The 27313-nt window shown below is 43.8% G+C and overlaps 1 long non-coding RNA gene across 1 annotated transcript in view; it reads left to right on the forward strand.

The window, feature by feature from the left end:
- Window positions 1-27313, forward strand: part of LOC142069313 (uncharacterized) — a 169504-nt gene that overhangs the window by 100936 nt on the left and 41255 nt on the right. The window contains exon 2 of the long non-coding RNA XR_012665073.1: window positions 19738-19769. This is a non-coding gene — a long non-coding RNA (uncharacterized LOC142069313). The remainder of the gene's footprint in view (window positions 1-19737; window positions 19770-27313) is intronic.

Raw genomic sequence — 27313 nt, forward strand, 5'->3', positions numbered from 1 at the left:
TCAAAAAGTGGAATTCCTGAAAACCACAATGCAGCCTAGACTTCCTCTTCCATAATGCGCCATGGCCACATAACTGCTATGAGACACAACCTTCCCTCACTAAACAGGGAATACCTTGCTGCATTATGAAAGATTTAGTCCAACCAGGGAGCCCAGCCTATCAAAGAGATTGGGAACACGAGGCACTTGAACTACAACTCCCACGAGGCAGTAGCATTTTATAAAAAAAATTTCAATTTTTGATTTTTCACCACAAACCCAAAATTTTCCGCAGGAAAAGAAACCCATTTTCCAACCAGCTCAATTTGTCCAAACTTGCATAGTGAAACAATGGGAGAATTGACAACAGTACTTGGGGGAATTACTTTGTCCCCATGCCCTATTAGGATCCCATTGTGCCTTAGGTCTCTCAACTCTCTGGTCCATGCTGTTACGAATTACACCTGGTAGGACACGCACACCAATGCTGCGAATTACACCTGATAGGACACGCACACCAATGCTGCGAATTACACCTGATAGGACACGCACAGTTCGAATCTAGGCTGAGGCACAGAAACAAAGTCCACAACTGCAGAGTTCCCAAAAGACACTAAGTTTATTACGCTCGAGCATGGTGCCCCCCTGCTAGCCAGGGGGGGACCCTGAATACAGATTATACAAAGCTTATATACTTTTTAGCAAAGCATGTTGCCCTCATGCATCGGAAACCTTAGCCAACAAACAAACCCTTGTCTTATCTACCACCTATCCCTGCTTGGTGCATTTTTTGTGCTATACCAGTATATTAATTACACAGTGTCAAGGTTCCTCCCCCACTCTGAACTCTAGGGTACAGATGTGGGGACCTGCATGAAAAACCTCCTAAGCTTATCTTTACCAGCTTAGGTCAAAACTTCCCCAAGGTACAAAATATTACACCCGTTGTCCTTGGACTGGCCGCTACCACCACCAAACTAATACTGGTTACTGGGGAAGAGCTGTTTGGACGCGTCCTTCCCCCCAAAATACTTCCCAAAACCTTGCACCCCACTTCCTGGACAAGGTTTGGTAAAAAGCCTCACCAATTTGCCTAGGTGACTACAGACCCAGACTCTTGGATCTTAAGAACAATGAACAATCCTCCCAACACTTGCACCCCCCCTTTCCTGGGAAATGTTGGGTAAAAAGCCTCACCAATTTGCATAGGTGACCACAGACCCAAACCCTTGGATCTGAGAACAATGAAAAAGCATTCAGTTTTTTACAAGAAGACTTTTAATAAAAAATAGAAGTAAATAGAAATAAAGAAATCCCCCCTGTAAAATCAGGATGGTAGATATCTTACAGGGTAATTAGATTCAAAAACATAGAGAACCCCTCTAGGCAAAACCTTAAGTTACAAAAAAGATACACAGACAGAAATAGTTATTCTATTCAGCACAATTCTTTTCTCAGCCATTTAAAGAAATCATAATCTAACACATACCTAGCTAGATTACTTACTAAAAGTTCTAAGACTCCATTCCTGGTCTATCCCCGGCAAAGACCCAGCATACAGACAGACACAGACCCTTTGTTTCTCTCCCTCCTCCCAGCTTTTGAAAGTATCTTGTCTCCTCATTGGTCATTTTGGTCAGGTGCCAGCGAGGTTACCTTTAGCTTCTTAACCCTTTACAGGTGAGAGGAGCTTTCCCCTGGCCAGGAGGGATTTCAAAGGGGTTTACCCTTCCCTTTATATTTATGACACACAGCATGGTCTTAAAGCCATGCATTAGTAACTTTTATTATTAGAATGGGAGGCCTTACATCAAGGCCAAGAGACAGGGAGTTAGAGACTAACAAAAACCAGATACTGGGAGTCAAGGCAGGCTGGAGACAAGGAGGAGGATTTTCACAGGGATTCAGTATTTAAGGATCACTCCTCCTGGTGTATGATGTGCTGGCATTTAAACAAAGGTGGGCCCCAAACCAAAATGGAGTCACATGTGCTAACTTTTCCTTAACAGTCCTCCCTTTTTTTTTGTACATCAGTAAGCTATATTGGGGCTGAGTAACCGCGCTGCAGGGTTAGCAACTGCCGACAGCACATACTGCAGCATTGTAGGCATACAAAAAATAATGCAAAAACAATAACAGTCAAAAAAAGTAAATACAAAATACGCCGTCCCCAAGTCCCCACATCCGGTAGCCATGAGGTGAGCCAGTCCCAGAACTCCTGGAATCCGGCGTTGGTAGTGTCGAGGCTGATGTGGTGGAATAGGGCTGCCTGTTGCTTGAGGATGTGGATGTCAGTTTCCACCCTATGGTGCTGATTTACAAATACACAACATCTTGAATTGACCAGAGCACAAACCCCGCCCTGATTTGCAAGTTGATAATCCAGGGCTAGGCGGTTTTGCAATGTAGTTTGGGATAGCTGGGTGACTTCAATTTGAAGGGCAGAGAGAGCATCTGCAGTAGCATTTGCCATTAGTTTCAAAGCAGCTGAAATGTTAACTATAGCTTTTTTTAGCTTGCTTACTTTCAACCACGGCAGAAACCAATGCACAAAGGAGTGAAAGCCTTTGGGCCGATAAGAAAGGGGGTTTAAAGGAATACTTTGTCGGTCCCTTCATACTAGATTGCGGAACTCTTTTCGGGTCAGGTTCTGGTATACTGTCACGGCGGGTACTATAGCCCCTAAGGTACATGTACCACACCATCCTGCTGGGAAAACCTTATAGGCTGTGTGATTGCATAACCAATACCAGCCAGACCCCTCGGGGACCGGCCACGGGGTTCTGGAGTAGGTAGAGGGGCCTCCTGCACCAGAGCTGATTTGGGTGGTGTCCTTGCACCCTACAAAATTCCCTACAAAAACTGTATTTTCTATGCCCTTATGTCATGACACACATAAAGCATAATTACCCTGGGCCACCATATTAATAGACCATATTTGGATTGTAACATTTCAGTTAAATGTAGTGTTTGCCCATAGCTTAGCTTGGAGTGTTCGATTAAGGGAGATAGGTACCCCTACCATTGGGACCCCTTGACCTATATATGTGGGGGTATGAATACAAATCCAATACTGCGTTCGATTTACACCCTATTTGATAGCACGGGTTAAATTCAAGAAGCTATTGCCCTCCCATCCTTGTACTGGACTTGGGAATAGGGAGAGGACCCCCCAGGCAAACCATACCAATGTCGACATTCTCCCCTGTACCATACAAAAAACACTACCCCCAATGTAAGTCCAATAAACAGGAACACAAAAAGTCCTGGTGGGCTGTGAAGGTCCCAGTAGCTGGAAAGCTCAGTCCATGGGTTGGTTGTAGTGTTCATTCGTGAAGTAGCTCGTCTGCTGGCTCGCCAGGGTCAGGTGGGGCTCCTGTCGCCAACTTGACGTAGCTATGGTGAATTCAGGAACCTTTACCTGCAACTTTTAAAGCAGAATAAGTACATAACAGAACCTGGTACGGCCCCTCCCACCGGGGTTCCAGGGGGTTGGTGCGGGGGATCTTTTTTACCATTACCCACCCCCTGGCTTAAAGAAATGAACCTGTAACCCTAAGGGGGCAGTTTGAAACAACTGAGCTTCAGACTGATTGTCAGTCAGCTCCTTTTGCAGTCTAGCAACGTATCTGGCCAAAGTTTCATCTCCATCCAAGACGCTAGCATGTACAGGAACATAAGTTCCCGGGACTAAAGCTGGTCTCCCAAACAGCACCTCAAATGGGGACAGGCCTAGGGGCATGCGTGGCGTTCGTCTTATATGCCATAAAACTATAGGCAAGGTTCATCTTATATGCCATAAAACTCTGGCCACTTAAGTCCAGTTTCCTTACAAAACTTTGCTACCATTGTCTTTATTGTTCGGTTCATGCGTTCCACCTGACCTGCAAACTGGGGGTGGTACGGGGTGTGTAATTGTCGAGTAATCCCCAAGCACCGGTACAGTTCCTCCAAAATCTTTGCAGTAAAGTGTGAGCCCCGATCTGAATCAGTGACTTCAGGGACACCAAACCTGGGTACAATGTCTTTCATTAAGAACTTGACCACAGATCTTGCATCTGCCTTTCTGGTTGGTATTGCTTCAGGCCATCCGGAAAGTTGGTCCACTATAACAAGGAGGTGGTGAAACTGAGCATTTAGGCATTTCTGCGTAGTCCATCTGCAAGTGCTGAAACGGGAAGTTTGCCCAGGGTCTCCCCCCTTTTGAGTTGGCATCAAGCCGAGTTTTAGCAGAGAAGGCCAGGCAAGTAGGGCAGGAGCCAAGAACTCGCTTTACCGCTGGATAAATATGCGGTGCTGCCCAGAACTTTAGTATGGCAGCCACTGTGCCCTGAATACCAGCGTGACCTAGGGAATGAAAATAATGAGCAGCTGCAAGTAAATAATGGCGGGGGGAGAATAGGTTTGTTCCCGATTCGCCAAACCTTATTGGGGCCCTCAGATCCCTCCCAGCATTTCCAGTCGTGCAGCTCCTCCGAGGATACATCAGCATACAGCAGCGTCCAGTCAGCAGGTGGGAAGGGCGGATCCAGGCGGAGGGAAGCCGAAACCAGAAGGGGCTGTAGAGCTGCAGCCTTTGCGGCTGAATTAGCTAATGCATTGCTCTGAGATACAAAACCGTTAGACTGCCTGTGCGCATAACAATGAACTACCACCACCTGGCGAGGGGCCTGAATAGCTTTTAAAAGGGCAGAGATTAGAGGGCCATTAGCGATGTTTGTGCCTGAGGAGGTTAAAAATCACATCCGATGAAGTGAGCTGTAGCTCACGAAAGCTTATGCTCAGATAAATTGGTTAGACTCTAAGGTGCCACAAGTACTCCTTTTCTTTTTAAAAATCCTTGTTGCTTTTAGAGCTGGCCTGTAGCATGACAAACCCCAAAAGCATACTTAGAGTTCATATAGATGGTAACAGTTTTTTTTGAAGACAATAAGCAAGCCCGGGTCAGCGCGTGTAACTCTGCACCCTGGGCGCTGAAGGAAGGTGGTAGGGGGGAAGCCTCGATAACGTCTGCTTGAGAGATAACCGAATAGCCCGAGACTCGGTGGCCATTTAAATAGTACGAGGACCCATTTGTGAAAAGAAGTAAATCGGGCTCAACTAAAGGGGAGTCCGCTAAATCCGGGCGGGGCTTACCATCCTGCGTGACGACATCCATGCATACATGGTGAGGGGTACCGTCCTCTGGGAGGGGTAGCATTGTGGTTGGATTGAGGACGTTACAGCGGCGTAAAGTAACGTTGTCAGCGGCCAACAGGATTAGTTCATATTTATGAGCCCGCTGTGGAGACAATGCTTGTGTAGAATGCTGTTTTAAAAGAATTTCAACCTCATGAGGGACCCAGACAGTCAGAGGGTGCCCCAAAACAATCGGTCGTGACCGTTTAACCATGACAGCAGCAGCAGCAACAGACTGTACACAGGAGACAGAGCCCTGAATAACAGGGTCCAGTTGTACTGAGTAATAGGCTACGGAGCGTGGGCGATCCCCCAGGTATTGCAAAAGGACGCCGCTAGCCACCCCCTGCCGTTCGTGAGTGAAAAGAGAAAATGGTTTACCGTAATCCGGGAATCCCAAGGCGGGCGCAGAGATCGGAGCCTTTTTAATGGATTTAAAAGTGTCTTTTATTTCCGGGGTCCAGGAGACAGGATTGAGGGTTAGTGTTGTAGTAGCTTGAACTAACGGTTTCACCAATTTCCCGAAAGCCACGACCCAGGGTCGGCAGAACCCCGCAGCCCCCAGGAAAGCCCGTAACTGCTTTTTGGTAGTCGGACGCGGGTAATCCTGGATTGCCCGCACCCTATCAGGGGAGAGTAAGCGCTCCCCAGGCCTAATTACAAAGCCCAAATAAATTACCTGATCTAGGCACAGCTGCAACTTGGATGGAGATGCACGATGACCCTTATTAGCTAATGCAGTAAACAAAACAACAGAGTCAATTAAACATGCGTTATGATTTGAGGCAGCAATTAACAAATCATTTATATACTGAACCAGGACAGACGAACTAGGCAAAACAATATTTTTTAAATTTTTGGTGAAAATTCGGGAAAAAATAGTGGGGGATCCTGAGAACCCCTGGGGAAGACGCGTACATGTTAGCTGCTGACCCTTCCAGGTAAATGTGAATAAATATTGAGAATCAGGGTGCAAAGGGATACTGAAAAATGCTGCACACAAATCTATAACAGTAAAGCAAGTGGCTGACTGAGGAATCAGTGTCAGAATAGTGCTCGGATCAGGGACAACTGGATGGGGGGCTATAACATAACTATTTATAGCCCGTAGGTCCTGAACAAATCGATAGACTGGACGCCCGTCTGGTCCTGGTTTAGGCTTCCTTACTGGAAGAATGGGAGTATTACAGGGTGAACTGCAGGGGACTAAAACCCCCTGAGTCAAATAGCTGTCCATAAGAAGTGAGATGCCTTCTTTCGCCTCCCTCGGCAACGGGTATTGTTTTACGGACGGAGGCGGTCCGCCCCTTGTTTTCAGACTCACTGGAACTGCTGATTTAAGAAGACCTACATCAGTAGGATTTGTGCTCCACAAAGTGTGGGGAACACTGGACAATTCAGAGGGCACACCAGGAATAGGGGTAACTGATGCCATAAGAGAAGCAACTGCCGAGTCTGGGACGGACATGCGGAGCCCCTCGGGGGCGCAATATATGTGTACCCCCAATTTGCCCAGCACATCCCACCCGAGGAGGTTCGCGGGGCCCTCTGGCATTACAACAAACCTATGTGATAGCTTTAAAGAACCAAGCTCGATAGGACAGGGTAGGATAAAGGAGCCAGGCAGGGATTGCCTTCTATACCCTGCACCCAAACTCTGGTATCGGACAGAGAGCCCGGAACAAAAGTTAAAGTGGAGAGGGTGGCCCCAGTATTTACTAGGAAAGGCACAAGGTGTTCCCCAACTTTTAAATAAATTTGTGACTGTAACCCCTAGTCCCATTCCAACTCTCCCAAAGTCCCCAAAACCTCCGCCTTTAGTCACTGGGGGTTAACAAGGTTCTGGGGGGCGTTAGGGAGAAAAGAAGGATTAGCCTCTACCTGGCTCTTCAAAGGAGCCCCTCGGGGAAGCAGGGGACACTCCCTCCTCAAGTGCCCTGGTTGCTTACAATAATTATAATTTTTGTTTTTTATTTTATTTTAATTTTTGTTTGTTTGTTTCCCGTCCATGCCCCCTTCCCCTCATCTCTTCGCGCCCTTGCCAATGCTGGTTTCCCGAAGGGGCCTGCAAGGCAGCAGCTAACATATTTACCTTTTTTTTTTTTTTTGTTTACGTTTTTCCCGTGCTTTCTTCTCGTCCCTGCCGTTAAATACAAAGGTGGCCAGGCGGACTACCTCTTGGAGGGGTTTTCCTGGCCAATCGGGCACATGCTTAGAAAAATATTTTTTTATATTTGATGCTGCTTGATTAACATAAAAGGAGACCATCATAGGACGGTTTTCCTCTGCCTCAGGGTTTATACTGCCCCCATATACACGAACTTGTTTGGACAACCGGGCCAAAAAGGCGGAGGGGTGCTCAGTAAGCTCTTGCCGACATTCGCGAATTTTAGACCAGTTAGCCCGTTTTACTACCAGCTTTATGTACAGCTTCTAAAAGGCCGTTTCTACCCGCCTTTAAAAGGCCCATTTGAGTAGGCGCATTAGGATTCCAATTGGGATCAGTCAGGGGCCAAGAAGTCCGAGTACTGTCCTCCCCTGCCCAGCGCCTATTAGCATCCAGAATGGAATATTTCTTGTCAGGGGTAAAAAGTGTGTCCAGGATTACCTGGACATTTCCCCATGTAGGATTAAATGCGGTAAATACAGACCGAATGGTCTGAAGAACCTTCTCTGGATCGTCACGCAGGCGAGGCATCTGCTGTTGCCATGTTATTAAATCGCCTGGGCCAAAGGGGCGGTGAACACAGGGAAAGGCGAACCGTTCACTCCCGTCCGTACCATGAGTAACAAGGGGTTGCTGAATGAGGGGAGCTTGCAGAGTAACCGGTGGGTCAATGGTGGGCTTGCACGGACAGGGGGGTAACGAGCAAGGAGATGATAGGCATATGTCAGAAAGCCGAGGGTAAGCTGGGGGAGGGGCAGAAGCAGGTCGGGGAGGAGAAGAAACAGGCACAGCACAGAGCGGGGCTGAAGACCCCTGCGATAAATAGGAAAAGGAGGAGGAAAGAGGACGTCCTTTCGCACGCGCATAAGCCCAGTTGTCCCATACATACCAATAATTCATCTGGGCTGGAGCTTTGTTCTCCAGCCTTTTTCTAAGCGCTGTTAATGTATCCCCAGCAAAGGACCCATCCAGTGGCCATTCAACAGATGTTTGAGTTGTTAGTGCTGGCCACTCAACTTTACATAAAATAACAGCTTTTTTTCTACCTAACCCCTGGGTGCCAGAAATATTCCCCCAATTCTCGAGAATTTCAGCCAAAGGGGTCCCCTTACTTATACTCTGCCCAGAACCCATAATGGGCTACCAAAAGAACACAAAATGTGCCACCTTATCGCCTAAGCGACAGCTCACCCCCCCCCCCCCCCCCCGGAGTTCTCAAAGGTGAACTCACCCTGTGCCGGTTGGAGCTGTCCGAGAGGAGGAGTGTAGTCTCGCTTGTTGGGGCGAGCCTAGAGTCCCTTCGTGGTCGCCAAAACTGTTACGAATTACACCTGGTAGGACACGCATACAACTGCTGCGAATTATACCTTGTAGGACACGCACACAAATGCTGCGAATTACACCTGGTAGGACACGCATACAACTGCTGCGAATTACACCTGATAGGACACACACACCAATGTTACGAATTACACCTGATAGGACACGCACACCAATGCTGCGAATTATACCTGATGGGACACGCACACCAATGTTACGAATTACACCTGATAGGACACGCACACCAATGCTGCGAATTACACCTGATGGGACACGCACACCAATGCTGCGAATTATATCTGATAGGTCACGCACAGTTCGAATCTAGGCTGAGGCACAGAAACAAAGTCCACAACTGCAGAGTTCCCAAAAGACACTTTTATTATTAGAATGGGAGGCCTCACATCAAGGCCAAGAGACAGGGAGTTAGAGACTAACAAAAACCAGATACTGGGAGTCAAGGCAGGCTGGAGACAAGGAGGAGGATTTTCACAGGGATTCAGTATCTAAGGATCACTCCTCCTGGTGTATGATGTGCTGGCATTTAAACAAAGGTGGGCCCCAAACCAAAATGGAGTCACATGTGCTAACTTTTCCTTAACAATGCCATAGCATACAGTATGTTGCAGCTACTAGCTGGGAAGGAGATTCATTTGCTGCCAAAAGACTTTTGTATTGCAGACATCTTGGTGATGGAGCTACTCCAGGGTATCAGCTTTGACCACGATACCAATTCCTTCAATTTTCTCCTTCCCCACAATTGGATCCTGAACTCATTTCCTTCAACACCTCATATTTCAAGGACATTTAACTTTTCATTCATCTGCTTCACGTGCATGCCCAATGAAAATTGTTTAAACTGTCACCTTGAGTAACCTAAATGGCTATCAATAGTTTTGCTTTGGGTCTTGAATGGTTAAATCCATAGCAGACAATTCTAGAGATAGACCTGATTAGTGATACTAACCACTGAATTGTAGTTTGGTGTGAATACCTAGACCAACATGACAACTCTTTAATGTGTCATGGCATTTAGCCAGCCGTGAGCTAAATGCTTGAGAAAATATTTTTTTCCCTTAAACACTTTGGTTTTAGATATTTAACATTCACTCTATCTACTAAGTGTGGCAGCTGATTATAGTTCCAAATCCTCTCTGAGGCTGACATCACTGAAAATGACTGAGCTTTGGGGAGACAGTGTCTGGCTTTATCCACTAAAATCTATTTTGGGAGGATTTATTAATTTCTGAAATCCTGGATTTCCAGAACTCTTCATTGAACTCAGTGAAAACCTGACCTTGTCAAAAGTTATGCAGAGTGCCAATCACATTTCTGTATTGCACTTCAGCTTTTTCTGTTTTTTTTTTTTTAAATAAATGTTACGCACATTACTGATTTTAATGGCTATTTAAAGACCATGTGATGGCATGGGAAAAAACAAAAAATACATTGTGAAGAGCTTGCAGTACAAACATCAGCTTAATTTAGTGACATAATTTAAACGAGTAATTAAATGCATTTATTTGAAAAAGATCTGGAGAAATCTCCTTCAGTTTCTGCATTAGGACTTTGGAAAAAATCAAAGAGGTGGCTTTCCCTAGAGAATCATTCCCAGATTTTGCATTAACCAAAAATGATGTCTTAGCATACATTGGGCTATCTAGTTAGTGGTGTGTGAATGTTCAGGGGGCCAGATTTCACAAGTAAATAGGCACCTATAGAAGCAGATAGGCAAATAATGTGATTTACAAAAGCGCCTCCGTGAATTAGGTGCTGAATTCCCATTGATTTTCACGGGGAATTAGGCACTTAATGTGTTTAGGTGGTTTTGTAAATCCCACTATTCACTTATGTGCGTCTTTAGGTTCCTAAATTGGCCTATGATCAACAAAACTAATAGCCATGTACCTCTCTATGGCACCTCAGTGCTTTGATTTAGGGAGCTCCCACTAACGTGAAACATATTAGTTGTTAAAATACTGTCCTTTTACCAGATGTATAAATGGAGAGGAGATTGTGCAGGGTTTGTGTGTATTCTGTCTATCTATAGTGCTCCCTTCAGCCCAAGCCAGAGGCAATGCTGATAGTATCTACACAGCTGATCTTATGTGACCCTCACACTGAGTGGGGGTTTAGTGGGTTGTGAATAAGCACAGCTGAAGCTCAAGCAAATACTCAAACCATCACAGCTCTCTGCCTGTCTGCTGACAACCCCCTTCTGTACTATCTCACCTATGGTCTTCCCCTTCACAGCTCCTGTTTCCATGGTGGATCTACTGCATCACTGGGCCTTGTGCAACGAAATAAGGAACTAGAGGATTTCACCCATAGTTAGTCAAGCACCTTGAGATCATTCTGGATAAGTGCTACCTGCATGTAACATATGGTTTTTATAGCATTTATTACATAATCATCCATCCAAATGATTACAGCTCAACCATAGATCTTCTAGTTACAGATTCGTAAGAGAAAGATAGCGATTATGTAGATACAATACTGCAGTGCACTGTTTATTATGGTTTATTGAAAGCAAGATATCTTTCCTCAGGAAAAAAATTGCCTTGAAAATCAATGGAAAAGTCATTAGATTTGTAATTTAGTGTTTTGATGCAACTGAAAACTAGCCAGTTGAATTTATTGCCAATAGCGTATAAGAAATTTAGAGGGAATAGAGGTAGGTACAAATATCTTTTCTCTGCATCTTTTCTTTTTTTAAGTTACAAAGACATTGGAAACATTATTAGCAGTGAGTTAAATTCCAGCAAAGTTTTCAAAATCCACCAAAAACCGCTGAGAGGCAAGTTAGGGATTAAAACCATGTTTCTTTTCCTGGCATTGGGAGAGACACATTTGGTTTTGGGGAGAGGGGCATCATCCTGCTGCAGCAGCAAGCAGACAGTAAGGCACCTAAAAAACCAATGTATGAAGGAAAGCCTGTGTGCATGAGGCTCAATCCCTACAGAGGCGGAGTAGCTCACAGGAGGCATTCAGCATCTTGCATGGTTGGTTTTCTGGACAGGCAACACCAGGGTTCCACTCTAACCCCTTGTTTTCTTTAATTTCTGTTCTCAAAATCTACCGGGTGTTAAGGATAAAACACTGACATGGGCTGAACTGAACAAACAGCTATGTATTAGGTGACAGAGCAAACTTGGGGAGGGAGGGGGGTAGTTGGAGAGGATTTATATAAGTGCCTAAAGATATTAGGTAAAGAAAGGACAGTGTAGTGTTTAGGGCACTAGCCTAGAATTGGGGGAGACAGGTTCAAATCATGGCTTCACCACAGATTTCTCTGGGACCATGGGCAAGTCCTTATGTCTCTCTGTGTAAGTCTACCCAGCTGCTGGGAGAGAGTTGGAGCCAGGTCCAACGGTTTGCTGTGCCAGGCTCAGGCTAGTGCTCTAAAAATAGCTGTGTAGAGGTTGCTTTGATGTTCCAGCTTGGGCTCTGAAGCCTAGGGAGAGGGTGGGCTGCAGAGCCTGAGCTGGAATGTCCAGCTGGGGTGTGAGACTCGCTTCCAGCAGCTGTATAGACATACCCTCTGTGCCTCAGTTCCCCAGGTGTGACATGGAAATAATAACACTGCCCTGCCCCATGGGGGTGGGGTGGAGATAAATACAGTAAAGCCTGGGAAGCACTTGGAGACCATAGCAATGGGGGTCATGGGCAAGCATACTGAAAGTCAGTAAGAGTTGGGTGCCTACTAGGTGAACGTTCAAGCCATTGTAACTTTCATCGCTGTAGTGCGTGGCTAATGTGAGGACAAATACATACCAACCATAGCCCTACTGCATTAGAATTGCTCTCCATGGGCTCGACCCTGCACCTACTCAAGTCCAAGAGGTCAGCTCCCATTGAATTCAGTGGTGCCAAAGGCAGCACCATGTGTGCTGGCATGGTGGCAGAGGGAAGGGATGGGACTGCACTTCCCCTGTGACAGCAGTATCTTTCTCTAGATAAGGGTATGGTTAGTGGTCTTTTTCTGGTGGAAGGGTGGGAGGGGGCTTCATTGAAGGTGGTCAGGGGGCATTTTTTAACCCCATGCTACAGGTTCATCAGCATTCATTGAACATGCAGGGACTGATTCACTTTCATCACCAGTGGATCCCTTTTAGAAGTGAACCCTGTGAAGTTTGCATATCTTTTTAATTGAAACCAGGTGACACAGCAAGCTGAAGTTACCCACTGGTGTTTACCTGTAAAAAATTCAGTTTCCCTGTTCAGAGACAGAATTTCTTTGGGTTAAACCAGTTTTGTTTTCACTCTGGATGATGTTGGCAAGTCTACACTTCTCTGAGTCATTACTGATTCCATGCTCTGGCACATATTAAGGGCACTGTGCTTCTGGAAGTGCTGTCTTTATGATTAGACAAGACCTCATTTTATATAGTTTTGTGAATTCAAGATCCTATGCACTTTTCACAGGCGACGGGGTGTTGTCTCCAGTGTCTTAGCCAAATTCCAATTTGAATAATTATTTCATTTCCTGCAGTTTCAATTACTGCTTCAAGTTATGCAGAGACTTCACATGAGGAGAGATTAGAAAGGTTAGGATTGCTTTGGAAAGCAGATGAATAAATAAGGATAATGATAGATGTGTATAAACTCATGAATGGTCTAGAGAGGGCGAAATAGGTGTTTCTATTTGTGCTTTCTCAAAATACAAGAACAAGGGGGCATTCAATGAAATTCAAAGGCAAAACCCATTAAAGGAAATACTTTAGTTACACGACGCTTAACTCTCATTACTCTTAACTCATTGCTGCCAGATGTTGTTATGGCCAAGAGTTTAGTAGGATTAAAAAGAGTGCTGGAGGCTTAAATGGATAAGAACATTCTCAGTTACACAAAATAGGATAAAAAATTATAAGGAATACAAGTCCTCAGGCTTTAGGCTCTGATTCAGCCAAGCACTCAAGCATATGCCTAACATTAAGGATTTGAGTAGTCCCACTGACCTGAATAGGACTTCATTCTTGCTTATAGTCAAGAACTTATTTAAGTGATTAGTTAAATTGGGAGTTTTTATGGTATGAGACAATCATTGACTGCCTGAGGTTAGGAAGAGCCTTCCCCCTAAGTAGTTATGGAATCCATTTGGAGGTTTTATTGCCTCTTCTTCAGAACCATCTTATTCTGTCCATTACTGAATCAAGGAGCCTGGGTTAGAGTGGCCACTGGTTTGATCTAACATGGTAATTCCTGTGCTTCTAAATTCATTCTTCTCTTCCTATTAATGTATATCTATAAGAATGTCAAAGAATTGTAACACTTTTGCCCTTCTGCTAAACTAATATGAATGTAAGTTTGCTGGGATTAACTTTGTGTCCTAATATTTTTTCACAGCTAGGTGACCTAGTTAGATGGCATCTAATATTAATGCTAAACCCTTAAAAGCACGAGTGCATTTCATCACCTTCATGACAACATGCTACTGTAGGAACCAGGATGTGACTATCCCTCATGCTCTGGGTAGGGATAATTCAAACAGATGCACCATGGGTAAAATTATTTAGTACATTGGTAAAAATGTTTAGTGTCACATTCAGCTAAGTAATGAAAATTACATTTAGAAATGGGAATGTGTTTTTTGCTGTCTTTCTAGAGGAAACCAGTTTTATTTGATATGCAAATTAAAGTCAATACCAAAGTGTGTGTTCATTCAGCTTTAAATCTCTGTATATTGTTCTTAGGTTGGCTTTATTGCTGTGTTTCTGAAGGAAGCCAATGGTCATTTTATATAGTTCTGCTGTCTTCCTCCACCTCCTTTCCTAGGAGTTTAAAAGGAAAACGATTTGTGATGGTGTTTGACTCCCCGACAGTGAAGGATTACAGTATATTAGTGAAAGAATGAGGAGTTTAGAAATGCTCTTTTTGTCTTCAGACTCCCATAGGAACACAGAGCATGAATCTCTCAGTGCTGGCTGAATAATGTCACGTACTATGGCTTGTAGCTACTAAAGACAGCTGCACCTCATCTAACTCAGGGATGACATCTCCTGTCTATATATTGGTTCTTATATGATGCATTTTGTGTGTGTGTGGAGTTGGCAAAGTTTGTTTATTTATATATTTTTTTAAGATGGCAGCAAAAGAAGGGCGCATTTAGCTGCTCATATGGGCTTCAGGGATAGTCCTTGCCACACATGGCCAGCATAATGAGTGTTCTAAGCCTGATGAGTCATCTGAGGTAATTCCCTTTGAGCCCTAAGGGTCCAGCAAATCCACAAGTAAGGGTCTAACGAGTTGTCCCCCAGGCAGGTATATAAGTTCCTAATGAAAGCAGCCACTCCAGTCTGCTCAGTGCTGCTACCTTCCTGAGGATACTCCTGGACATCTGGTAGTTCTGACAGACTGCCTTTGGATATCTGCATTGTCCTATGTGCTTAGGGGCCAAACCATTCCTATTCCACTTACAACCTCATCAACCAGTGGAAAAGGGTTTATTGACCAATGTTGCCACATAAAGATGGCTGACTAACCTGTAGCATTTACCATATATACCTGTTTTCGTCTTCAAATTGCCTTAACAGTAAGAAATGTTTCATAACATCTAGTGTCCTTTACTGTATAAGAAATTAGTGAAGAGGAACACATTACTCTACTGTCTTTTTCATATGGTGATCATTACCAAATTAGCCACATGGTGGGACAGAGGCCCAGCACAATTGATCAGTTCCACTGACAAATTAAATGTTCTTTGTACAAGACCCTTGATTATCACATTTCAAGTGATATCTAGGGATTTCACTTTTAAAACAAGTCTCATCAATTGAAAGGATATTTCTTTGAAAAGGAGTCACAACAAGCTAGAGAGAGAGCAATCCTCAGTAAATTCATCAAACTTAAAAAAAAATAACACTACAAAGGAAAATTAAGTGAGTTTTACTCTATCAAGTTGTTGGATAATAGGGGAGCTAACAGCCTGGCCACATTTTCATCTAATAAAGGGATGCAATTAGCTAGCTCAATTACTACTGCAAGCATTCGACAGATACACAAAAAGAAGAGGGACAGAGCAATTTATTTTCACATTAAAGCCATTACTTCCTGCAAAAAAACCCCCCTACATTCTGAGGTTTAACATCACATTAACAATGCACTTTTAATATAATTAAAGTTTCTTTTGTTCACCCTCCCTCTAATTTTAGATCTGGCCTAAGCATTATCTGTCTTTAGTCAGAGTTAAATGTTCCACTTAATTGTGCTGAAACTACCAGTTTTCTGCAACTTCCTGCATGATGCTTTGGCTTTGTTATTATTTAATTACAATTTGGATTTGAGGGGGGGAAAATCCCATTTCATAATGATATTTCTCTTTCCACCAGTTTAGCCTTTGAGTCTGAGTCCCCATCACATTTCTATGATCTAAGGTTAGTGGTCATCCCCTAAACAGGCTTTCTTCAAGATCATTATTATATGAGCTGTAATTAATTCTTCTCTTTACAGAACTTATGATTCAGGGAATATAAGATCTACTGACGAACACAGCTCAGTCATTGGCAATAGCAAGAGGTCTTGTTCCTTCAGTCAGCAAATCTAGCAATTGTCTGAAATGTCCTTAAAATGCCCTGTAAAAAAAATCTTTTCAAGGGCTGGGTGATTTAGATGGTTAGTAATAAGTTAAGGAGACATTTCATCTCTAGGTTGCCAGTTAGACTCTAAGCAGGGTTTGTGGTGACTGAATGTTATCAAGCAGCTTCTAGTTTGACATAGACAGCTGTCTGCATCATAAGGACCTCCACTCTCTAGTTTGTAGTGCCAGAGAGAGGCCAAGGAGTAAATGGACCTTGCAGACTGAACTTTTCTTGTATCCCTAGAATAGGTTAATGCTCTGTCAGTGAGTTGCACTGACAGAGCAGTGTAAAGAACGTAATGCTACGTAATTCAACTCATCGTCATCATCACCATCAAGTTTGTTCACTGTTATGAATGCTCTAATGTGTAGGTGTGGTGGTGTGAATTTTATACAGTCATGAATGTTAATTGGTTATGACATATGTTAAGGGGAAACTAGTCTCATGTTTCAGGGTACGAGACAATTACTGTAAGGGTCATGAAGGAATTGCCCCAACACACACCTCTATTTTCAGCATTGCAGAATATTAGCTAGGTGTTGTCAGGGCTGTGAAAATCCTAATCACTTCAAATAGATCATATGGGAGACTCATCTCTCTCTGAGGCATGTCAGATGAGCCATGCAGAATACTGGACTGGACAAACCAGCGTTCTGATCTTGTATAGTAAAGCCAATGGTATCTAAAATGCACATGGTGACAAATTCACTGGTGAAAGAGTCTACAGCTGTTTTTGCTTCATTATTGCATGTTTTGAATACACATGTACAGTTCTGGGAGCAACCCTACTCAAACACCTAGATTCCTTATTTTATATTTTCTAGTGCACAGATTTAGGGTCCACTGTAAAAGCTCATTATGATGAGCTGTTCTGATGGAGATGACTTACATCACAAGAAAAACAATAATCTTCCTTGTCCTTTTGCCATGGCTAGTTTCAGGAATTGAAATTCACAATACAGTTTTCCCTTATTATGTTTGGTTTGAAGATCTGTTTCCTTGCAAACTTTTTGCTGGATTATTAGTCTGGAGATTTTGCATGAATTGGGCAACTCAATTTGTTTTGCAACATAATTTTCATAATCCTGTTATTTCAAGGGTCAAACAAAGGCCAGAGGAAAAAATAAAGATAAAGACTGTGTATTTTGTAAAGAAAACAAATGTAAGAGGCCGGTTTTAGGTATTAATGGTGAATTAGTGAAGCACAAAGCTCTTTCTGCTGCTATGAATATGATTGCATTTAGCTTTAAACCATGCCTTCACCTCATACTACAGTGGTTCCCAAACTTTTTGCTGGCATGACCACATATTAAGAAATATTTTTCCTCCCAACTCCCAACAGCATGGAGGATACCATTTTGAAGAGCAAAATAGAATCCTCTGCTCCGCGTAACCTTGTACGTATGGTGTATGCAAGGTTACGCTGTGCAAGGACACCATTTTGTATAGCAAAATGGCGTCCTCCATGCACCGTGACCTCCCACACACCGTACACAAGAGGTCATGTTGTGCAGAGCAAAATGGCATTCTCTGCACACTAAGGATCACTGCATTCCCATCTACTGATGGTGCGACCCCATCTGGGAACCTCTGTCATACTGCATGGGACTCCCAAATTGCCTAGCATTTTGTTGGCTGGTAACCATTTAGAGCTTCATTAGTGTTAACCATTTTTTCAAAGGGCAACTTCGAATGTTATTTCTGATCCCATCAATCACCTTACATATTGTTTTGTATCAGACCTAGAGGATATGAGTTTATCTTTACGTTAGGGCTAGAGCAGGTCATAATTCAGAATTTCTCTTTCTCAGGAAATAATGACTTTTTTTTCATTCCAAATTGGAACGAAAGCAATTATTTTTCACATTTTCTTCAAATTGGAAATTCTGAAAAAATTTCATGTAGAGAACTTTGTTTCAGAAATTTGGAATTTCATTTCAAAACTAATTTTTTATTTTGAAATTTATTTTATGGTTCTTTCATTTTGAGATTACTTTTGTTATGTTTACATTGTTTCATGATGTGAATAGTAGTCATGAATATGATATGACTTGGCATATGATGTCATATTATGCACACTAATATTCACACTTCATGAAACAATGTAAATATTACGCAAGTGATAACAAAATTAAAAAAATGTAAAATAAAATAACTCTAATTTAGAAATGAAATTTAAAAGTTTTACTTGAATGACTTCTTCCAAAATGAAAATTTTCTCATTTAGAAAATTATTTGGTTTTGGGAGAAATTTTGTCAATTGATATGATTTTGCAAAAATTCTGCTTTTATGAAATAATGTATCCCGAAGGAAAATTATTTCAACAAAAATTTCCCAGCCAGCTCTAATTGATGATTTCTTAATCAAGCTGTTTTTCTGCTATGATTATATGCTAGGGACTTTTTGAAAATGAACAGCATTCAAAAGAACCACTGCAGGTTATGAACAATGTATGATAATTATATAGATGGAATAGTTGCAACCAAATGGATATGCAGCGATTATTTAGAGAGAAGTGGAGAGAGGCTACAAAGATTGGAATTTCCAGGTATAAGCTGTGAGTTCTTAGTAAATAAGAATGATATATTGGAGTAGTCAGATATCTTATGCCAGACTGGCAACATTTATTCATAATGGAATATTTATGGGGTACTTAGGAATACATTTAATGTCTGTGACACAGGGCCTTCTATTCCCTCCTCACCCATGATGTGGTTACTTAAAGACCAGAACTGCTTTCCTAAAGCGATGAATAGTCAAGCCCTTTCTTTTGCCTTAGCACTGTATGTGTTAAAGCTGAAGTTATTTAATTTTACTGTGCTTTATTGAAATATTTTGTTGCTCTCAGCACAAATTTCATTAAACTACATGAAAAAATATAGGTTGTATGTTAAGGACCATATTCTGGGGGCTTATGAGGGAAGGAGCTGGTGGCACAGGAGAGAAGGGGGTAATGGGAAGCCTTGACCATCCTACCTGCAACTTAGGTCTTGTAAGCAGGTGGCATTTTCATGTTGTCTCCTCCATACTTGCCACAGGTGTTATCCAAATACTAATCCCTTTCCTGGAGTTTGCCTTTATTTATAAATGAAGTAACAAACCCCTACAATGGCTGATTGGCAGGTTGTTGGGTCTTCCCTCTTAGCTCCTTCCACCTTTGAGAGCTACTCAGACTTACATAGCTGAGTTGGATATAAAAGGACTTACCTGGTCTGACTGCCAGGGTGAGTCAGCAGAATAGCTCTGCACATCCATTTAAGGTTGTAAAGCTTGGCACAGGGAAAGAATTGAACATAGTACTTTCCAGTAGCAGTGGAAACGCTGAAGGGGTAGGGTATAATGTGATCATGTCTCTATCGGTATTTGGCTAAAGATCCAGGACTGGGGCTGGTTCTGGTGACTGCAGTGGGATGAGGGGGCAAGGCGTATAGTACACTGACTCTTTATAAAGGTGTAGGAATCATCAGTCTTCCAGTACTCCTGGAAAAACTCCTACCTGTTTCTGTTTTCCCCAGGAAGAACAACTCCAGGAACTGCCTCTGATATGGTATGCTTCCACTCCCTGAATGCAGCCACGGTTGGTTAATCCACATTCTGTCCTTAAATGGCCAAATGGTAGATAATAATTGGCTTGATGAAATATGGTACAATGTGTTTGGGTGGGACAGTCCTAATGGAATGAGAGTGGGATAACTGGAATTGACCTGGAAGGAAGATACAGGATTTACTTGGCTTGTCCAGGGCTACCCTACTAGGTAAGAAGGAATTTCGTTGATTGAAAAGACTGTTTGATAAGGGGCTGAGTAGGTGGAAAGATGTGGGATGGATTGGGGCTGCTTGGATGGAATAAGAAAGGTCTGATCTGAGCTGCCAAGATGGAATACAAGGGGTTGATTTAGAGCTAACCTGAGGCAATAAAAAGTAATTGCTCTGATGGAACAATGCGGAGGTTCCCCTGACATAAGGAACAAAGGTTTTATGGTTTTCAGAATCCAGTGTTAACACACTGCAAATGCTCATTGCATCACTCATCTGACAACTCCACAGCCCTGTGTGGTAACAAAGACATGTGGCTTGTGATTTCTCATTAGACAAATTGTGACTTTCATGAGGAAGGCTGGCAGGAGAGGAGAACAGAGACTGTCTTCAGTTCTTCTACAGTTCTTGAAGACTGCCCAGCTCTGGGTGGGGGAAAAAAAAATGCAAAGGTCTTTATCACAACCCAGCCCCTGGATACCAGCTGCTTCAGACTAGATAATATTTAATGATGAATCACTCTGGAACTGAAGAAAAAAATGAATAGTTGTCTTTGGCCTGTTTAATTGACTGTAATTTTTAATAACTGGAAATCTTTGCCAGAGCCCCAGCTCCACTGTTGTCCAGTGAATTGATGAAAGATCCCAGAGCCACTGTCATTTTTTAAAATTAATCACATGTTAAACTTTTTGCACCACTTACTGTGGTAGAAAAGGGTGCTATTTAAAAATTACAAGGATCATTAACGAAAACTAAATTATTGTTTAAAATCAAGCACATCAATCTCAGCCCAGGAGGTGCCTGACCTGTATTTATTACTGCTATCACAATAATTACAATGGAAAATGTACTGTCATTGTTAATTTCAGCCTCATGTATCAAGGTAACTTGCAAGGCACAGTATTCCCTCTTTAGGAATGCAGGGGGAGTGTAGGACTTTGTTAGCAGTGAGGGAATGATTTCTTTAGCAGTCAAGCTTCATTTTCATTTGCTTAGACAGCCAGCACAAATACACCTGCCTGCAGGACTACAAGAGAAATTCAGTGGGATCCTTAAAGGGAGTCAGGACAGTAACAGGAATCATTTGTAGACAATGGGCTACGTTCATACCCATTGAAGTCTGTACTAGGTGACAATTTTACATTGATTGGCAAAAAGAAAAGGAGTACTTGTAGCACCTTAGAGACTAACAAATTAGTACTCCTTTTCTTTTTGCGAATACAGACTAACACGACTGCTCCTCTGAAACCTTACATTGATTGGGTAATGGAGCTGGAGATATAATAGGTCTTTTCATCTCTAAGGACTTTGATTCTAGGATTTGCAGCAGGGGTGAATTTGGTCTAGCATGCTTTCACCGTATTTCCCAGGTGATCTGTTGTCATGCCAGTTTTCACTGAATGATATATAATGCTATCAAATCACAATAGCTTTAAAACTTTAGCACATTCATTTCCTATTGCAGAAATATAGTGAAATATAGGTATTTTGAATTTTAAATGAGGATAGAGTAAACAGCAATGATTTATTCAAATTGTCCTTCATTGCTACAAGACCTATAACTGGTTTATCAAAGTGGTAAGGTGACTACTGTTACGTTTCATCAGGCCATTTAATTAACAAACTATCAGTAGTGACTGAGTTGATCTCTAGGATACTGTTACCTACTTATAAACCTAACTGAGCATACCTAGTGCTGTTTGTTTACAATTATAACTATTGCCAGTTGAAAAAAAATAATTTAATGATAAATAATACACAATCAATATAAATGCCTAAGCACAAAGGCCTTTAATTTCCAATGGGCAATTCTCAAGAAGTCCAGAAGCAGTAAAATACCACCATCCCACTCCTCAGCTATCAGTCTCCAATATGCAAGGAGGGTCTGATTCTGCAACCTTTACACTGTGTAGCACTTACTTAGGTAAGTAGTGTTATTGAAGATCAAAAGGCATTACTTGCTTGAGTAAATCCTACTCAGTTTGAGTAAGGATTGCAGAGTTTGGCTTTAAGTGACACAACAAATAATACATATCATTCTGTATTGGACTGATTATGGGACTAAGAGCTACAAGGTCCTGGCTCTTTGACCTCAGCCATGTGCCTTAAAGGATCTCATTTTTACATGGGGTGAAAACGATGGGAGTTGTAGGTGCTTGGCATCTTTGCAAATCAGGCTCTCAACCTCTTTCTATCTCCATTTTTCCTCTATAAAATGGACATAATAATACACATCTACCCCACAGGGGATTATGAGGCTGATGTGATATTCTAAAGGATTTAGATTGTTGGATGGAAGGCATATTAAAATATAAAGTGTTAATAACTAACTAATGTTTGTTAGAACTTGTCAAAAAAGGGGAAAAATATCACAGTACATTTTCCTGGTTCCCCCCTACCCCAAATTTGAAATGTTAACAATTTTGAAATTTAAAAAGGTTGAGCCGATCTAATGTTTTGAAAGTGCCACACAGGTGCTTAATTACAGCACAAGCTAAAGAAGTAAAAGAAAATCCTTGAGCCTTGGAAAGGTGTCTGGTGAAGGATTCTGGAGCCATGGTCCTCTGATGAAGAAGGCTCTAGTTCCTGTTCATCCTAGACTAGGGACTGCCAACAGTTCTGGCCTTGCTGGTCTGTTTCCATTGGTGGACATGGCGTGACAGGTAGACTCGATAGATCAGATACTCAGCTGGTACAAATCAACATAGCTTCAGTGAAGTCACATGAAACCACACAGATTTACGCCAACAGAGGCTCTGGCATGATAAGATTGTCTAGAGAGAGAGAATGAAATAAGGACACCTGCTCTTTTCTAATGGGTTTTCTGTTGGATACACAGAAATATTGAGGTACACATCATTCCAGCAGATAATCTAGGTTTAAAAACTGCCCCAACTTTCTTCAAACCTGCTTTATAAAAATCAATGTGTTAAGCAATTGTATGGTCCAAATATTTTTATTTTGATATTGCTCCCTTTCTTGTCTTAAGTAGCAATGCAAAATCTTGTGTGATTGGATCCATAGCAACCTCACCCTTGGCATGAAGCCATCATTCCTTTTTTAAAGGCATGGCCATGATGGTTTTGATATACCATTGTTTTTAAGTCCCTGCACAAAGAAATCAATTTTAAAACAGCATATCTGCAAACTGAAGGATGCAACTGAATGGTTTGCTCAGAAATTCTTGGCAATTAAGACAAAATAAACCTGACAGTATGGAATTAAACATGACAATAAGAAATCAAATAAAATCCTTAAGTAAAAGGGTAGGGAGAGAGATGCTGGAAATCCATACAGCAGGAATTGATATAGTCAGCTTGAATGAGGGATATAAAAAACAATGATGTGTGGGTACCCTGCTTGAACAGGGGGAAGGGAAAACAGTTTTACAGAGTCATGGATAGCCCTACAATGTTAGAAGTGGTAAAACCATCTCTTCTAGGTGATCACTCCAGGATTCAGCTAGTGCATATTAGCAGGAGTGGCCATTAGAATGGCTCACTTGTCTGTGCTTTGTTATCACTTTCTTTCCTCTCCCTCACCCACATACATGTAGGGCCTATTCTCCACTCCACTACATGTGGGGAATCTCCCCGTGGAGTCAAGGGGTTCAGTAGCTGCTAAGCAGAAAGTGGCAGCAGGGCCCAGTGCCTGCACCCCCAGAGGCTTTAATGCATGACAGAGGGAGGTGCTGGATTTAGATCCTTCAGGAAACGGAGCATTGAGGCAGGGCGGGGGTCAAAGAGCAGGTGGCCCTTGCGAGGAGAATGGTGAACTGATGCTGCACCGTCTTGCAGGCCCAAAGTGGAGCTTCCTGCATACAATGTGGCACAGGCCCTGTGGGGAGCCTGCAACGAGACACTCCTACTGGCGTCTGCTCCACTTGCAAAGAGTTCAGTGAGTCCGTCTCATGCTCTGGCAGCGGCCCTACAACTCAGCATGGCTGAAGTGTAGCCTTTAAAGTCTTTCCTCACTGCCACCAGCACCGGGAGAGCCAAATTCCCCGGTTCAGCTTCCAAGAGGCAGCAGCTCAGGTCTGGGTACCAACGTGCTGGTGTAAGAGCTGTTGAGACAGAAATGAGCCCATACTTTCCATACTGGTCACTTTTATATTCACTGGTGTGACTTTAACCTCCTGTTTTCTGCAACCCCTTGATTATTTTTTCCAGATAAAGATCATTCGTCATTGTCTGTGCTTTCTTGGATTAATCCTCTTTGCCCCGTTACCAGACATATTTGGGAGTTCACCACAGGCAGCCTCTGCAGCCCTCGCACCAAGGAGAAAACCCAGCTAACACCTAACTACATGAGCTTGCCCTAAGATGTCCTAACTTATCTGTCCATGAAACGTATCATGTGAATTCCCCACCGCCTAGTTTGGAAATCTCTGTAGGGTGTCTAACCTCTTGGCTATTCCCATAATGCACCAAAGCCAGGCACACAACCCAGTGCCTTGAAAGTACCTAAACAACATTTTGCAAATTCTCTAGGGACAAGATGTTCCCGGATATGCCTAATTATAAGCACGATCCAAAGCCTGCTGCAGTTAATAGTCGTCTTTCCATTGACTTCAATGGGCTTTGGATCAAGGCCTACGCTCCTTTCTCCCTACTTGTGCCTATTCAGTTTTGAAATATCCAGCTTAGGGACCAAATCTTGGAAAGAGCTCAACATCCACTATTAGGGCCAGATTTTTCAAAAGTATTTGGCTCCCATTCAAACACCTAAGTGACTTGATGTTCAAAAGTGCTCAGTAAATGGGAGCAAGGCAGTCTTGAAAATCTGGTCCCAGTTTTGGGTGCTGTAGTCCTGAGAATCTAGCCCTGAGCTCTCCTAAAGATCTGGCCCCAGGTGTCTAATACAGGGTAGCCAAGAGAAGAGGTCACTTTTTAAAACTTTACCTTAGGCCAGGGGCAGGCAAACTTTTTGGCCTGAGGGCCGCACTGGGTTTCTGAAATTGTATGGAAGGCTGGTTAGGGGAAGCTATGCCTCCCCAAACAGCCAGGCATGGCCCAGCCCCTGCTCCCTATCTGACCCCCCCACTTCTCGCCCCCTAACGGCCCCCCTGGGACTCCTGCCCTATCCAACCCTCCGATTCCCTGACAGCCCCCCGGGGACCCCTGCCCCATCCACCTCCACCCTGCTCTCGGTCCCCTGACCGCTCCCAGACTCCCCGCCCCTAACTGCCCCCTGTCACCTTATCCAACGCCCCCCTCCTTCCTGACTGCCCCCATGGGATCCCTGTCCCATCCAACCACCCCTTCTCCCTGACTGCCCCCCGGACTCCTCACCCCTAACTGCCCCATTCAACCTACTCTCCTTTCTGACTGCCCCTCCTGGGACCCCTGCCCCATCCACCCCCCCTGCTCCCTGTCTCCTGACCGCCCTCCGCCGCCCCATCCAACCTCTTCTTTCCTTCCTGACTGCCCCCCCCGGGATCCCTGCCCCATTCAACCCCCGTTCCCCACCCTCTGACCGCCCAGACCCCTATTCATGCTCCTGACCACCCCCTGAACTCCCCTGCCCTCTACCCAACCCCCCTCCCTGCTCCCTGCCCCCTTACCGCGGTGGCTGGCAGCATGGCTGCACCAGGACAGGCAGGCGTGCTGTGCCCCGCAGCACAGAGCACCGGGTCAAGCCGGGCTCTGCAGCCCCTCTGCCCAGAGCATGGTGCTGTGTGGCGGCGTGGCTGCAGGGGAGTGGGGACAGCCTCCCAGGGCAGGAGCTCAGGGGCCGGGCAGGATGGTCTCACAGGCCAGATGTGGCCCACGGGCCATAGTTTGCCCTCCTCTGCCTTAGGCAGTGCTGTGTAGATACTTGTGCACAGGGGTGGCCAACCTGAGCCTGAGAAGGAGCCAGAATTTACCAATGTACATTGCCAAAGAGCCACAGTAATATGTCAGCAGCCCCACATCAGCTCCCCCCCACACCTGGCTCCCAGCGGCTCCTGCCCACCAGCAGCCCCACTGATCAGCGGCTCCCACTCCCTCCCCAAATCTCCCGATCACCTGTTCCGTGGTGTGCAGGAGGTTCGGGGGGGGCATGCGGGAGGAGCGAGGGCACAGCAGGCTCAGGGGAGGGGGCATGAAGGGGTGGGTGGGGGCAGGGCCCATGGCAGAGCCAGGGGTTGAGCAGTGAGCACCCCTGGCACATTGGAAAGTTGGCATCTTTAGCTCCAGCCCCGGAGTCGGTGCCTATACAAGGAGCCGCATATTAACTTCTGAAGAGCCGCATGTGGGGGCCACAGGTTGGCCACCCATACTTGTGCAGTACAAGGGTGTTCAGCAAAGCTCACAGCTGTGACATTCAATAGTGTCTCTCTGGTTTCTGATCCAGGATCTCCCAGAAACACAGACACAAAAATGACTCAATTACAGAACGAAGAGTTTTAAAGAGGAATACATCTGTTCAGTATAGCGAGTTCCCTACAGAAAACATCTGTTATTGGAAGCTGACTGTTAAAGGCATTTGCAACAAAAACTACAATGTGCGTACTAGCAGGGAGCCCTTTGATATGAACACCTTTTAAGGCAGCAAGAGTGGTAAACAAATGCATTTCTTGTGCACTGAAGTTTTACAGCTTGCTGCAATATCTGAACAAACCTACCAAGCCTTGAATGACTCTTCCAGTGCAAGCAGATAAAAGTGAGAAGTATTTACGCAGGGCTGCTGGAGATTTTATGTTGGGTTAGGAATGCCATGCAGTGAAAGCTGCTTAAGACATTTTTAGGAACCTTTTAAATAATATGGCTTGTGAAGTTATATATAATATGTGTGTGTGTTGCTATATGCATTGTTAACAGGAGCTGGGGAGACTAATCTCTACACTTCATATCTGAGCCGGTGACTCTGACTAAAAGGGGGACATTTTGCCTGTCAGAGCTACCTTTGAATGGTGGTTAAGGGTACCCCATGTGGCAGATTCTGATATCTGAAGCTGTCGATCCATGATATAGTACTTCCCCAAAAGACATCCTAGTATCTATCAGTCCCACTACGAGAGAATCTTTCTAACATGGCTTCCTTAACAGGCTTCTCAAATCCTTCACTGTGGACACTCAGATCTGTGCTCAAGGGACCAATCCAACACCCACTGAAGTCAATAGAAAGAATGCTCCTCCTTGTCCCATTGACTGTAATAGATTTAACCACAAGCAAGTGGTGTTTTCATGCTGAAGTGCCATCTTGCGGGTACAAATGCACCTTTTGAATGTGCTATTGAGACACGAATGTGAAAATTGGCTTCAAAGACATTGTGGAATACACTAAAAGAGCTGGGTCCATCTGTGTGGTTACTTGTACAGCCCTCACCATTGTAGTATCTGAGTGCCCACT

Source organism: Caretta caretta, chromosome 15 (genome assembly GCF_965140235.1).
Source record: "Caretta caretta isolate rCarCar2 chromosome 15, rCarCar1.hap1, whole genome shotgun sequence".
Lineage (NCBI taxonomy): Eukaryota > Metazoa > Chordata > Testudines > Cheloniidae > Caretta > Caretta caretta.